The 14,399-nt window shown below is 49.0% G+C and overlaps 1 protein-coding gene across 1 annotated transcript in view; it reads right to left on the bottom strand.

Annotated features, from left to right (window-relative positions):
• The window catches only part of LOC129714077 (BRD4-interacting chromatin-remodeling complex-associated protein-like), a 53,466-nt gene extending 43,780 nt beyond the window's left edge, over nucleotides 1-9,686 (bottom strand). Inside the window, 1 exon segment of the mRNA XM_055663542.1 lies at nucleotides 8,984-9,686. The gene's annotated coding sequence lies outside the window, so the exon portion shown is untranslated.
• Nucleotides 9,687-14,399: the final 4,713 nt, after the last annotated feature.

The raw sequence follows: 14,399 nt of genomic DNA, 5'->3' as shown, positions 1-14,399 counted from the left end.
GGTCCACCCACCTGCCCCGACTCTGCATTTGCTCCATTGCAGAAAGTTCCACGTCATTGGAGGTGGTGTAATCACTGACCAATGTCCACACTGGTCGAAGCCCAACATGGCAGCTGGAGACAAGAGACTGCAGATGTTGGGACCTTGAGCAACACACAAATCGCTGGAGTGGGGAAAAAGGACTGAGATGGTGGGGAAATGGGGTTGCCCCAGGTTAGGGGGACACAGGAAAGAGAGACAGTGAGATGGGGCATTACTTGAAATTGTAGAATTCAATGTTCATAGCTCCATTTCTGCAGTCCACCGGACGGGCGGACAGGGGGGGGGAGGGGGACGGACAGAGGGGGACGGACAGAGGGGGACGGACAGAGGGGGACGGACAGAGGGACAAACAGGGTGGCAGGATGGGCAGGTAAATGGCAGATGAGGGTCAATGCAGAGCAATGTGTAACATTTGCCATATGAATCCCCCAGATCTTCATATTCTTGAACCTTTCACAATAATTTACTTCCTTATTTTTGGTCTTCCTACCAAATGTAACGGATCAGTCAGCATTGCACTTCACCTCCCACCCATCTGCCCATCCCTCCACCCTGTCTCCATCTTCCTGAACTCTCCTGCTATCTTCACTCTAAGCTTATTGTCAACTGCAGAAGGATGACCCAAGGTGGAGTAAAATAGACAAATAAAGGATACGGCGGAAAGAAGCCAGGCTGATGATGGTGAACTCCGAAGGAGAGCAAAAAAGGAAACGAGAGGCAGAGAGCCGGAGGAAAGATTGGCACAAATAGAAAATAGAAAAGGGAAGCTGAAAGCAACTTGTAGATAAGTGACGAGCAAAAGGACTATACTGGGGTGGATCCAAGACCAGAGGAGAGGTGTACTCCACCGGGGACCGAGCCTGAGGTCAGAGCGGTCACACCCCACCAAGGACAACAGTTCCGTTTATTGTCATGTGTACTGAGGTACCATGAAAAGCTTTTGTTGTGTGCTAACCAGTCAGTGGAAAGACAGTACATGATTACAATCGAGCCGTCCACAATGTACAGATACATGATAAGGGTAAATGTTTATTACAAGGTAAAGCCAGTAAAGTCCGATCAAAGATAGTCCGATAGTTGTTCAGCACTGCTTTCTGGTTGTGGTAGGATGGTTCAGTTACCTGATAACAGCTGGGAAGAAACTATCCCCGAGAGGTATGGGATTCAACAGCACCTTGATGTCAGCAAACAGAGGGGTTGTGGAGATTGTGGTGCGAGGCTGACAATTCCACAAACAGTGAGGGAGATGGCCGAGGAGGCATTGACCACAACCTTCCATACAGCTGAAAGCCCAGTGGTCATGCTTCCAACTGGAAAACCAAACTGAATAAAACACAAGAGTGGTGGAGTAACTCAGCGGGTCAGGCAGCATCTCTGCCGGACATGGATAGGTGATATTTCGGGTTGGGACCGTTCTTGCAATGGGGAGCAGAAAGCTGGATGACATTTGGTAGGAGACTGAAAAGAAGGAAGGAAACAATTGTGAAAGGTTCACGAATACGAAGGTCTGAGGATTCATGTGCATCGCTCTTCAGAAGTGGCAGAGCAGATTGGAAAATTGGTTTAGCATAATGAGACACAAGGACCTGCAGATACGGGAAGCTTGTAGAGAACAGAGTGCTGGAGTAACTCAGCGGGTCAGGCAGCATCTGTGGAGAACATGGATAGGTGACGTTTCACAGAGTGCTGGAGTAACTCAGCAGGTCAGGCATCATCTGTGGAGAACATGGATAGGTGACGTTTCAGTGCTGGAGTAACTCAGTGGGTCAACTCAGCGGGAGAACATCAGGACGTTTCACAGAGTGCTGGAGAACTCAGCGGGTCAGGCAGCATCTGGTGAGAACATGGATGGGTGACGTTTCACAGAGTGCTGGAGTAACTCAGCGGGTCAGGCAGCATCTGTGGAGAACCTGGATAGGTGACGTTTCACAGAGTGCTGGAGTAACTCAGTGGGTCAGGCATCATCTGTGGAGAACATGTATAGGTGACGTTTTGAGATTTTTTGTAAACTAGTATCTGCAGTTTGAACTATTTTTAATCGGACTTAATCTATCACTGAACATTATACACTTTATCCTTCACCTATGTCCACAGAGTGTTTTCCTCTGACTGGATAGCAATTAACAACAAGTGTTTCACTGTACATTAATAAACTGAATTAAAATATTAGCAGTGTTACTTATGTGCCCCCCCCCCCCCCCCCCCCCCCCCCCCTCCAGGGTGACCCCCATCCCTCCTGTCGCCTCCCAAAGTTGACAAAGGTGGCGGAAGGAACAACTTCTTGCAGTGAGCGTTGTGATGCAGGTGGTGCAGAACTTGTACAGAACAAGACTCTCCAACTGCATCAGAACCTATACGGTCTGAGACCATCCAACACGATGCGAGAACCTGCACAGAGGTGGAGACTCAAACACACCATCGGAACCCGTACAGACCCAGACCATCAAACACACTGTCAGACCCTGCACAGACCGAGATTCTCCAACATCAACGGCAGAACATCTGATGGAGCGACGTTGGACAAACAGCCGAGAAGTCAGTGAAGGAACGCCGTGGAATCCATCACGCCCGAGCAAAGTCTCGGTTTGAAACCAAATTCAACAGACACAAGAACTGCAGATGCTGGTTTATAAAAGAAAGTGCTGGAGTAACTCAGCGGGTCAAGCAACATCTCTGCAGAACACGAAGACGGGACCTTTCTTCAGACTGATTGTGTGGGGGGGGAGGGAGAAAGCTGCAATAGAGATGGGGCAGAACAAAGTGCGGTTGGATAAAAGGTGGACACAGACAGGTGAGGGTGGGAGGTTTGATAGGCAGATAGCTGGACAAAGGCTAGAAATAAAAAAAACAGAAGGTGCAAGACAAATGTTTAAAGGATTAAAGAGTTGCAAATTGTAGAATCAGAGGAATGTAGGTGGAGGGGAGAAATAGGTGCGTCCATGTGGGGCACGGGGAATGGGGGAGATGAGGGAGGGGGCAATTCAGGGTTATCTACCATTGGTTGGCACGGTGGTGCAGCAGTAGAGTTGTTGCCTTACAGAGCCAGAGACCCGGGTTCGATCCCGACTACGGGTGCTGTCTGTACGGAGTTTGCACGTTCTCCACGTGATCTGCGTGGGTTTCTCCGGGATATCTGGTTTCCTCCCACATTCCAAAGACGTACAGGTTTGAAGGCTAATTGACTTTGCTAACAATTGTACATTGTCCCTAGTGTATGTAGGGTAGTGGTATAGTGTGTGGAGATCACTGGTCTGTGGGAACCCTGTGGGCCTAAGGGCCTGTTTCCACACTGTCTCTCTAAACTAAACTGGAGAATGCAGTGTTCAGCACGTCCTAGGGTGCAGCACCCCCTGGGCCCCGACACTGGGATGCTGCCGGCGGTCTTTGCTCGGCACCAAAGGATGGGCAGAGGAACATGAACACCGGACCCACCAAACAATGCACAGAACTGGAACAATAACGGTTCCCAGAGTATGGCACGGCTCGAGCTGGCTGCCGTGGGAACCCCCGGTAAAGCAGTGAGTCTCAGGTCACCGTCCCAAGTTTTCCACTGTACCTCGGTACACGTGACAATAAACAAAACAACCTCAAACCAAGTATTCTCCACAACCTAGGGTCACCACATAGAGCAACCAAGTGACAATCACCCTGCAGAGCGAGGGCACTTGACATCGTTGTGGACACTTGCTATAAAGATGCCCTCACTAGCTTCAAGTGTCAACCACTCGTGGCATTTGTGAGAATTATGGACGGCCACATGGATATACAGGGAATGGAGGGGTATGGGTTATGTGCAGGCATCATGCTCAGCACGGACATTGTGGGCCGAAGGGCCTGTTCTGAGCCATTCTATGTTGTTCAGTGAAAGTCAGACTAGCATTGCCTATTGAAGCAGACATGGTTGAAAGTCTCAAGCTCTTAGGAATAAATATCACCAGTAATTTGTCCTGGACCAGCCACATTGAAGCTTTGGCCAATGTCCCCAACAACCCCCACCAACTTCTACAGATGTGCCGTAGAAAGCATTTTATCAGGATGCTTCACAGCACAGTTTGGGAACAGCTCCATCCACGATTGTAACAAATTGCATTGAAATTGTGGACACAGCCCAGCCAATCACACAAAGCAACCTCCCTTCCATCGACTCCATCTACACCTCACGCTGCCTCGGCAAGGCCGCCAGCATAAACAAGGAACCGTCTCACCCCGGTCACTCCCTCTTATACCCTCTCCCATCAGGAGGAGGCCCAGGATAGGATGTTCAGTATGGGAATAGAAAGTTAACAGCCGGGCGATCCAGCAGGACTTGATCGATTGATTGAGCGCATGTGTTCGGCGAAGCGGTTGTGAATGCAGCCCACCGCTGAAGGGCAGCATAAATGCTAGCTGCAAAAGTGGCAGCAGGTCCCCTAATACCTGAAGGGGGTGAACAACAGCTGGTCCCATTCATTCCCATCTCACTGGCAGCCCCCCAACTTCCTCTCCATGACAACATCCGCCCATCCTGCCTCAGTCACCAAATACCGATCGGGGCGGCACGGTGGCACAGTGGCAGAGTTGCTGCTTTACAGCGCTTTCAGCACCAGAGACCCCGGTTCGATCCTGACTACAGGTGCTGTCTGTACAGAGTTTGTACGTTCTCCGCATGGGTTTTCTCTGGGAACTCAGTTTCCTCCCACACTCCAAAGATGTACGGGTTTGTAGGTTAATTGGCTTGGTATAAATGTAAATTGTCCCTAGTATGCAGAGGATAGTGTTAATATGCAGGGATCGCTGGTCGGCGCGGACTCGGTGAGCTGAAGGGCCTGTTCCATGCTGTATCTCTAAACTAAAAAGTGTGAAAACGCACAAACTCAGATTCAGGAACAGTTTCTTCCCAGCTGTTACCCAGGCAACTGAAAAGTCCCCTCACCAGCTGGAGTGCGGTCCTGACCACCCATCTAGCTCATTGAAGACCTTTGAATTATCTTTAATCTGACTTTATCTTGCATTAAACGTAGTATAGTTTATATGTACACGGTGGACAGTTTAATTGTAATCATGTATAGTTTTTCTTTGACTGGAAAGCACGCAAACAAAAAACTTTTCACTGTACCTTGGTTACACGTGACAATACTAAACTAATCTAGTGTGTAGTTAGTGGATGAGAAAGTGGGATAACATAGAACTGGTGTGAACGGGTGATCGCTGGTGGGCAAGGATTCGGTGGCCGATGGTGGATCATTTGATCACTGTGGCTGGACATTCCAGGAACACTCTTAATATCATCGAGCTGGAAAGAGTGCAGAGAAGATTTACAAGGATGTTGCCAGAACTTGAGGGCCTGAGCTACCGGGAGAAGTTGGGCAGGTTATTTCTTGGAGCACAGGAGGCTGAGGGGTGATCTTATAGAGGTTTATAAAATAAGACAGGACTAGATGGGTCAATGCACAGTCTTTTACCCAGAATATGGAAAATCAAGAACCAGAGAACATAGGTTTAAGGTGAGAGGGGAAAGAACAGGAACCTGAGGGGCAACATTTTCACACAGAAGGTGGTGGGTGTATAGAACGAGCTGCCAGAAGGGGTAGTTGAGACAGGTACTGTCACAACATTTAAAAGACATTTGGACAGGCACATGGATAGGAAAGGTTTTGCGAGATATGGGCAAAATGTGGGCAGGTGGGACTAGTACAGATGAGGAATCTTGATTGGCATAGAAAAGTTGGGGTGGAAGGGCCTGTTTCCATGCTGTGTGACTCTACCCCACTGACTCTACCCCACCTTACCCATGTGGTCACTGACTCTACACACCCACTGCACCCAAGTGGTCACTTATTACACCCACCTTACCCACATGGCAACTCTGAGGGCATTTTTAATGGGCAGAAGTCGCGGGATTGATTTCCCAGAGTTTCTGTGCAGCTGACCCTCACCCACGTGGACAATTCCTCACCCCCACGTGGGACATCTCCTCACCCCCACGTGGGACATCTCCTCACCCCCACGTGGGACATCTCCTCACCCACGTGGACATCTCCTCACCCACGTGGACAATTCCTCACCCCCACGTGGGACATCTCCTCACCCCCACGTGGGACATCTCCTCACATCTCCTCACGCCCACGTGGGACATCTCCTCACCCCCACGTGGACAATTCCTCACCCCCACGTGGGACATCTCCTCACCCCCACGTGGACAATTCCTCACCCCCACGTGGACATCTCCTCACCCCCACGTGGGACATCTCCTCACCCACGTGGACCTCCTCACCCACGTGGACCTCCTCACCCACGTGGGACATCTCCTCACCCCCACGTGGACATCTCCTCACCCCCACGTGGACATCTCCTCACCCCCACGTGGGACATCTCCTCACCCCCACGTGGGACATCTCCTCACCCCCACGTGGGACATCTCCTCACCCCCACGTGGGACATCTCCTCACCCCCACGTGGGACATCTCCTCACCCCCCCACGTGGTCATCTCCTCACCCCCACGTGGACATCTCTCACCCCCACGTGGACATCTCCTCACCCCCACGTGGACCTCACCCCCACGTGGACATCTCCTCACCCCCACGTGGGACATCTCCTCACCCCCACGTGGACAATTCCTCACCCCCACATGGACAATTCCACACCCCACGTGGACATCTCCTCACCCCCACGTGGGACATCTCCTCACCCCCACGTGGGACATCTCCTCACCCCCACGTGGTCATCTCCTCACCCCCACGTGGACAATTCCTCACCCCCACGTGGGACAATTCCTCACCCCCACATGGGACATCTCCTCACCCCCACGTGGACAATTCCTCACCCCCACATGGACAATTCCTCACCCCCACGTGGGACATCTCCTCACCCCCACGTGCCAACCTTTCCAGCTTTCTCCACTGATTTCCAAGACCCAGTTAGTCTGAGGAAGGGTCTCAACCCAAATCATCCCCCATTTCTTCTGTCCAGAGATGGTGCTTGTCCCGCTGAGTTAGTGCAGCATTTGGTGTCTAGCCAATTCCCTTTATTTGCAGTATGCAAATTCCACACAGATATCTCAAGACTGATTTGACAAAGATTTTATCTGTTTATTTGATGAATGTAAATTCCTTCACTATTTAAAAAAATCACAAAATATCAAAAAACTGTCAACGGAGTCTGCAAAAGCTAATTCACCAGCAGCGACAGCTCCTACAAGGGTAATGTGTAACCTCAGGGGTCTGTGCCCGAAAGGCATGGTTGGAGTTGGAGGGGGGGGGGGGGTGATGGTGGAAGCATTTGGTGGGTTACATAACAAGTTTGTCAGAGTGGAACCCAAAAACAGGTCAAGCATCAATGACAGGGGCTCCAATCAACAACCCTTCAACCCAGGTACATTTGCAACAAACTACTTATCTTTCTGATCACTTCAATGAGGTGTAAAGTTCACCCCTTTTCTCTTTCAGTTATTCATTCTGCACATTGTTTATCATATTCTTTCAACTGCGTTTCCGACATAATATTTACAGTTCAGAGACATAATTTGTTCAAAATTAACTGCGGGAAAAAACCCACAACACATGTGAAGAGACAAGAGCGCATATTCCATATTAACCTTCGGCCCAAGATAAGAAACAATCAAATGTGGAACAATTCAAGGCTTGAAATAAATGGTGGCAAGAGACAAAACATAACCCCCAGCACTTTTCCAGGAAAGGAGGAGCTAGGTGCAGATCGTGGGGGCAATGGGGCAAATCTCAGGCACAGCCATCAGCAGGCACGGAGGTGCAGAACTTTCTCACTACTTCCACTGTTCTCACAAACCAGTGAGGAAGCAGTTGTAAGCCAGGAAGGAGCTAGAGACTCCCGAGATAACCACGGATCATACAGTCACAATTCAGTACAAACTACCAACAAACCAATGGCAATTGTGAATATCAATACTGCTGTGTCATACTACCCCAGAAAAGTTAAGCTAAAAACAGTAAGGTGAGACTTTAAAATGTGCAAGTTAAAATGTACAGCACTCTAGGATGGAGAAGGGAGTTTTCACCACCAATGTTTATAAAAAATAAAGTCATTTGAAACATCACAATTTTCAGCAGCATAACTTCTGGTTTAAAAGTGAAATATAACTTTTGAGAAAGTCAATGCTCGGCAGAGTAATTGTCAATCGTCAGAGAAGACAGGGAGGAAAAACAGATTCAATTATATGTCAAAAATCGAAGCAGTAATAACTGCTGAACAACAAATCAAATTGCAACACACTTCGTACATGCATACGCATTGGATACTGTAAGTTGTTTATTCCCTTTTTAAAAAGTGTAAGAGACGTTTGCAACTGATGGGGAGGAGAGGAGAGGAGAGCGGAGGGGGGGGGGGGGGGGGGGGTGGGGGTGGGGGGTGGAACGATGTGGCTATACCCTCAGAAAAAGTGGGCCTAAAAATGAACCCTGGTCATATAATGGGGGAAAGGAAGGTATGTATAAATGGAGGGAGGAGGGGAGAGAAGGTAAGAAAAACTTTCACCCATTAAAAGGGGAGGGGAAGAAGGGGGAGGCAAGCGGGGCGAGGGGGAAGGTGCAATATTGGGATTTAGCAACATTGGGGCATGTATCAACGTTCCATTCGCAGCCACTTCAAAGGGAAAAGAGATACATTGTAGCAGCTTGCAACATGACCTGCGACAGGAACACATGGGCGAGTAGAGGCGGTCACGTCTTATTGTCTACCTTCCTGCGCTAGGGTTCCTTTTAATTAAAAAAGGGGGAAAAAAGACTAAGGTGTTTTGAGCGGAGGGAGGGGGTGTTTTTTTTTGTAAAGAGGGATAATGGACATTTTTTCAGGGATTGTTGTTTTACCTCTCTCTCTCTCTCTCTCTGGAAGGGAGGGGTGGGGAGGGGGAGTAAAGAGCGAGAGAGAGAGAGAGAAAATAAGGGAAAGACATTTAAGAGAAATTTGTAATACTCGAAAGGAACTCACCGTCATGAAGAGCGCCTGCCTAACGGGGTTTCCTCGCCATCACATCAGGGGCTAAGATAGGTCAGCTCCAGCAGCTGTTCCCGCACTCTCCTGTCAGGAATCACATTCTCAAACCTTCAGCTAAACACCACCCCTCTCCTCAAACACCTCACAGGGCACAACAAAATCACCCACTCCCATTCTCCCAAATATTTATTCACTAGGTGATTTTTCTTTATTCCAAATAGTTATGTTTTCGATTCATTTTTCACTGCACTCCACATGTAAATTCTTCCCCCCCAAAAAAAATCGGAGTGTGATTATCCGTGCATTGATTTCCCTGCATCAATGTATCTCGGACTGGGGAGTGTTGTTTCACTGTTGCTCATTTAGTCAGAGGCCAGGCGGGTGGCGCGGCCGCCTCATGCCCGGGGTCCTTGTGGCTGCCTGAGCAATAGCGGGCGGTGCGCGCCGCTCATTGGTGGAGACCCGCAGCGCGCCCGCCAATCAGCGCCCTGCCCTTCCAATAGCCGCTCCCCATTGGCCAACTCTGCAGCTGCGCCAGCCAATAGCCGCTTCCCACTGGCCACTGGCCCACTGTACGCGCCATGACCCAATAGCCACTGGCCCACTGTACAGCGCCATGACTCGTTGGCCCACTGTACAGCACCATGACTCACTGGCCCCTACTCCCACTAGCCCACTGTACAGCGCCATGACTCACTGGCCCCCTACTCCCACTGGCCCACCGTACAGCTCCACCAGCCAAGGGCCACTCCCCACCTACTGGCCCACTGTACAGTGCCATGACCCAATAGCCACTGGCCCACTGTACAGCGCCATGACCCATTGGCCACTCCCTACTGGCCACTACCCCACTGTACCGCGCCATGACTCACTGGCCCCTCCTCCCGCTGCCCCACTGTACAGCACCACCACTGGCCCACTGTACAGTGCCATGATACCCAATAGCCACTGGCCCACTGTACAGTGCCATGACCCAATGGCCACTGACCCACAGCAGCCAGCCTCCCACTGGCCCACTGTACAGCTCCACCAGCCAAGGGCCACTGGCCCACAGCAGCCAGCCTCCCCACTGGCTACTGGCCCACTGTACAGTGCCATGCCACCCAATGGACCCACTGACCCACAGCCAGCCAGCCTCCCACTAGCCACTGGCCCACTGTACTGTACAGCTCCACCAGCTCCACCCAAGGGCCACTGGCCCCACTGTACAGCTCCACCAGACCCAAGGGCCACTCCCCCCTGGCTACTGGCCCACTGTACAGCCCCAGGACTCCCTGGTCTCTACCCCCAGTGGCCCACTGTACAGCGCCATGACTCACTGATCTCTACCCCCACTGTCCCACTGGCCCACAGCAGCCAGCCTCCCACCGGCCCACTGTACAGCTCCACCAGCCAATGGCCACTTCCCACTGGTCCACTGTACAGCGCCATGACCCAATGGCCACAGGCCTCTAGCCCCATTGTACAGCGCCAATGGCCACTGGCTACTGGTCCACTGTACAGCACCATGACCCAATGGCCACTGGCCTCTACCCCCACTGGCCCACAGCGGACAAGTCCACACACGCTTCCCATTGGCTGCTGAGCGAGTGGCAGATACTTGCCGGTGATTTGGTTCGTGGAGCTGGGGCGGGGGTGCTGGAACTCCACCCAGCCTGTTGCATATTCATCAGTGGGCGGGGCGACAGGGGAGGAGCTGCCTCCCACTCTGACTGGCTGCATTTGAAGGCGTGTGTCTCATGGTTGGCATGCCGGGCGGAGAGGAGGGTGCAGGGCAGAGGGTGCAAGGCGAGCGAGGGGAGAGTGTAGAGGCTGCAGAGTGAGGAGAGGGGGGAGAGTGGAACTCAGTGAGGGGAGAGTGTGCCTCAGTGCTTTTCTCCCACATTCCTAAGATGGCAGGTGTGGAGGTTAATTGGCCCTCTGTAAATTGTTCCTAGTGTGTAAGGAGTGGATGAGAAAATGGGATAACATGTGAAAAGGTGATCAATGGTCGGTGTGGGGTCGGTGGGCCAAAGGGCCTGTTTCCGTGCTGTATCTCGGGTCTAAACATAAGAACACTGCCCCCAACAGTAAAACATCCCAAGGTCTGAAGAAAGATCCCGACTTGAAACATCACCCATCCAAAGAAGCTGCCTGACCCACTTAATTACTTCAGCACTTTGTTTTTGACGAATGTTTTCCAGTATCTACATTACCTTGCGTCTTCATTCTAAGGAAGTTTACAGGAGCATTCACAAACATTATTTGACACAAGACAAATTATACGTCAAGCGAGATGCAGAATTGTTGACAAATGGGTGCCGATGTGTCAATTAAAATTAAGCTTAATTTATCAACAATCTTTTTCATCAATATACCTCCCCTGCTTTGATTTTGTGACAAATTAACTAATTTAATACACTAATAACTACAAGGTATAAAATCGCATTACTGCCCCAGAAAATTGCAAAACTTAGTTTTAAACTATTTACAGGTGCCTGTACACGGCAGCATCACAAAATAAACACAGCCCTTCTGCTTTTCTCCCTCATGCAGTTATCTCATCCCACTTCATATGGATTCCATCGCAGGTACACTATTGAATGGAGTTCAATACAGAGACTGTTGAATGCAATTAATAGGGGGTGACACGGTTGCGCAGTGGTAGAGTTGCTGCCTTACAGCACCAGAGAAGCAGGTTCCATCCTGATTATGGATACTGTATGTATGGAGTTTTAACGTTCTTCCTGTGACCTGCGTGGGTTTTCTCTGGGTGCTTCAGTTTCCTCCCACACTCCAAAGACATACAGGTTTGTAGGTTAATTGGCTTTGGTAAAATTGTAAATTGTCCCTAGTGTGTAGGATAGTGTTAGTGTATGGGGTGATCGCTAGTTGGCGTGGACTTGGTGGTCCGACGAGGCCCAGTTCCGCGTTGTATCTCTAAAGTTTAAAATAAAGAAGGTGTTACATTTGGGAAGTCTAACCAGGGCAGGACCTACACAATGAACGGCAGGGCTCTAAGGAGTGTTGTAGAACAAAGGGATCTGGGAGTGCAGGAACATAGTTCCTTGAAAGTGGCGTCACAGGTAGATAGGGTGGTCAAGAAGGCTGTGCATATTTACAAATCCCTTCACTGGGACATTGTTAGTGCAACAGCCAACATAACCAAATATACTTAACAATGAATTTCAGAACCTGGAAAATTAAATTAGCTACAAATTAATAAAGACTGCCACTGATAAACCCAAATGAGAATTCAGCAATGAAGCTGCATAGCCAAAGTTAATGAAACACGAGACTTTCATTGGAAATCTACACCCCCGATGTCCAGTCCCTGACTGCAGTCAGAACACATTTCAATGGGTTTCTGAATGTTACAAGGATCGAGTGATATCAGGATAGGAAACGGTGTTGAGGTGGAAGTCCATCACAGGTACTGACCTCCCACCATTGAAGGTTCATCACAGATACTGACCTCCCACCATTGAAGAGATCTATAGGAGGCGCAGTCTCAAAAATGCAGCCAATATCATCTTGGCCACTCTCTCATCTTGCTGCTCCCTTCGGGAGGAAGGTACAGGAGCCTGAAAACTGAGACCTCGATGTTGAAGAACAGCTTCTTCCCAGCAACCATCTGGCTCTTGGACACTGCATAACACTAACCTCAGTAACTGTGATCTGTGGACTGTGTCATTGGTTGCACTACGCAGTTTAGTTTTGCACTATTATAATGACCTAGTATTAGAGTTATTGATGTATTATTAATCATTATATATTTTTCTGTGTGCTATTGCGTATACAGGCCAGTTAAGCTGCAAGAAATAAGAATGTAATTGTTCCATTGCTGGTACATCTGACAATAAACACTCTTGATGCTTGGTCCTCCTTGCTGGATGTATATCCTCCCTCTGCAGCAACACCACCAGACACCTGCACCAGGGGATCCGCAGCGGTTCAAGAATCAGAACACCACCTTCCTACGATAAATAGTGATGGGCACCAAGTGTAAGGGTGATGAAAAGTAAAATAATTTATGAATACAAGTGAAAATGACAATCACAAAGAATAGAGTCAAAAGATATACTGATGGGGTGAGATGAAAAGCTGTCGCAGAAAACTAGCTAAAATAATCAAAGATGCGTCCCACCTCAGTCATTCTTTCTTCTCACTGCTCCTGTCCGGCACTAGGTACAGAAGCTTGAAAACGTGCTCCTAACCATCTTATCTGCTGCCCTCACGGTTTTATATCTCCCCATAAGGTCAACTTGCAGTCTCCTGCACTGCAGGGAAACAAAGACCAAGTGTGAAAGCTCGTTCCTGTGCTGTCGGTCGGGCTGTGGACAAGGATTTACGGCTTTAGACCAAGTCGTGCTGATGGGGGAGGGGGCAGTGAGGAGAAATTTCTCAAGTTAAAGAAAAAGGATAAACTGGTAGTTCAGGTAATGATGACCAGTCTGTCAGGAATAGTTCACACCAACACACGTGTGCACTTCTAGTTAGGGTCAGGTCAGGACAGGAAGGAATGCTGAAAAGACATTGAGGCTCTTTACCCGAGTGCCTGCAGTATTTATAACAAGTGAATTAACGTCACAAATCTCTACCATGTAAAAGTCTTCAGATAAATGTGTTGTCAAAGTGATAAAGAATGAGAATTAATTATTTCCAGGGATGCGTTTAGAGGAAATAGACACAATTGAAAAGGAGTGGGGGGCAGACCAAATAGCGATTGGGGTAAAAGCAAGGCAGAGGAAGGAACTGCTCAGAAAGTCAGGAGGTGGCTGGTGAGGGAGTATCAGAGTCTCACCGTGGACGTGCTAAACCAAGTGAATAGTTATGGTGTAGATGAAGCATTTCTGGAGTGCTTAAATCACTGCACTGATAAACCAGGGAGAGAACCGGCTATTTCAGTTCGAATGGTGTGTAGAGAAAGGGTTAATAATAGTCTAGTGGTTGAGGAGCCTTTAGAAACAAGACCACAACGTGATCAATTTTCCTATAAAACACAATGATTTCTATTTAGGTTTAGATTTATTATTGTCACATGTACCTGGTTACAGTGCAAAGCTTTGTTTCGCATGCTGTCCAAAGAGAGGAGGCACCCCATACATAGATGCCAAGATTTGTTTTCCAGCACTGTTAATTGTTAATTTACTTCTTGCAGGGCTGAGGAAGTGCTGCAGTGTCAGATGTGCCATCTTCTGAATGAAAAATGTAACAACCTCAAGAGTGTTTCATTGTCATTTGTAGCGATAACAGAACAATGACATTCTTACCTGCTGCAGCTAAACTGGCCTGTCAATGTAATGACACACAGATAATATAATCATATATACAATAAATGAATAACTGTAGTACTGGGTAAACCATAATAGTGTAAAAACCAAAGTCCCTAGTACAACCAAAGACACAGAGCATAGAAGATCATAGTTGC

This window comes from Leucoraja erinacea, chromosome 38, assembly GCF_028641065.1.
Source record: "Leucoraja erinacea ecotype New England chromosome 38, Leri_hhj_1, whole genome shotgun sequence".
Classification (NCBI taxonomy): domain Eukaryota; kingdom Metazoa; phylum Chordata; class Chondrichthyes; order Rajiformes; family Rajidae; genus Leucoraja; species Leucoraja erinaceus.
This window is presented reverse-complemented; position numbering and strand designations above follow the sequence as displayed.